At 70.9% G+C, this 1311-nt stretch overlaps 1 protein-coding gene across 1 annotated transcript in view; it reads right to left on the reverse strand.

Moving 5' to 3' along the window:
• The window catches only part of LOC104131409 (neurabin-2-like), a gene marked incomplete at its 5' end in the record, with an annotated part of 7151 nt that overhangs the window by 4639 nt on the left and 1201 nt on the right, over positions 1-1311 (reverse strand). The window lies entirely within an intron of this gene.

Here is a 1311-nt window from a genome sequence, read left to right on the forward strand (position 1 = left end):
AGGGTGCCATGTCCCTGCACCCGGGGGGCTGCCAGCACCCACCTCCGGATGAGGCCGGGCGCTGAGCCTGGCAGATGTCCCCGGAGGGGCCCTGGCCTGGCCATGGCGCCGGGGCGAGTGGATTAGGGATAACACGGCAGCGCTAAAGCCTCGCAACAAAGGGTATTAGGGATGAGTGTCAAGGGCCATCGCACAGCGTCTGGTGACACCCACAGACGGGCAGGACCCACCTGGGTGGCACCCGGGGGGCTGGGGGGGCAGGGGACATGCCTCCAGCCCCCCGTCCGCACGTGGTCCCCGGGGGGCTGCAGGCACCGGGGCCCACAGCCGCAGGCACACGTCCCGGTTCACCCTGCTGTCCCCCCCACCCCTGTCCCCGGGTCCTGGGGGGCTTGGGACGCGCTGGGGGCCTGGAGCGCGTTCCAAGGGAGAAGCAGCCGGAGCCAGCACGTGCCCAGGGGAAGGGGCCGGTGGTGGGTGCCCCCATCCCTGGCTGCAGGGTGCCTGCTCTGGGGCTGGGCAGGGGTCCCCAGAGCTGCTCGCCCCCACCCCCACAGGGGTTTTGGGGGGCTCAGCATCCCCCATGCACCCAGGGGGAAGCTGGGGCTCTGGGATGCCTGGGTCTCCTCCCCACCTGCATACGGGACCCCCACCGTCACCCTGTGGTGGGACGTGGGTAAAAGCCGGAGGCTGAGGGCAGCACTGGGGGACAGTGGACACCCCAAAAAGCCCAGCTGCCCATCCATGGAGGGGGACACCCTTCCCAGGGCCGGGCTGGCCGGTTCCCATGGGGCAAAGACCCCCGCCCAGCATGCGGCCGCCTGGCACACTGCCACCGCTGTCCCCTGCCCGGGTCACGGCGGGCCCCGTCCCCCCGTCCCAGGTGGGGCCACCCACCCGCTCTGACTCAGAGCCAGAATATAGGCCGGGGCTCTAAAAATAACCCAGCTCCGGCACAAAGCAATCGCTGCTCCTCCGGTCGGGGGGATTCGAGCAGGAGAGAACACCCCGAAATAGCTGCACGGCCCCTTCTCCCCCTGCCCCATCACTGGGGGAGCATCCGAGATGGGGACCCCAAACCCAGCCAGGGTCCCTGACGGGGAATGGGGGGGGACGGGAGATGCTGGTCCCCGCCTGGCCATGCTGCTGAGACGCTTCCCCTTCCTCCACTTCCCGAAACGGTCCTGAGCGCCAGGCTGGGCCCACGGCGGGGGCAGACACCGCTCCGCACCGCCACCTCACCCCTGGGGACCCCCGGGCTGGGAGGAGCCCCGGCACCGAGGGACCCCCGGGACCAAGGGCAGAGAGCGG

The sequence above is a fragment of the Egretta garzetta genome, unplaced genomic scaffold (assembly GCF_000687185.1).
Source record: "Egretta garzetta isolate BGI_Z169 unplaced genomic scaffold, ASM68718v1 scaffold868, whole genome shotgun sequence".
In the NCBI taxonomy this organism is placed as follows: domain Eukaryota; kingdom Metazoa; phylum Chordata; class Aves; order Pelecaniformes; family Ardeidae; genus Egretta; species Egretta garzetta.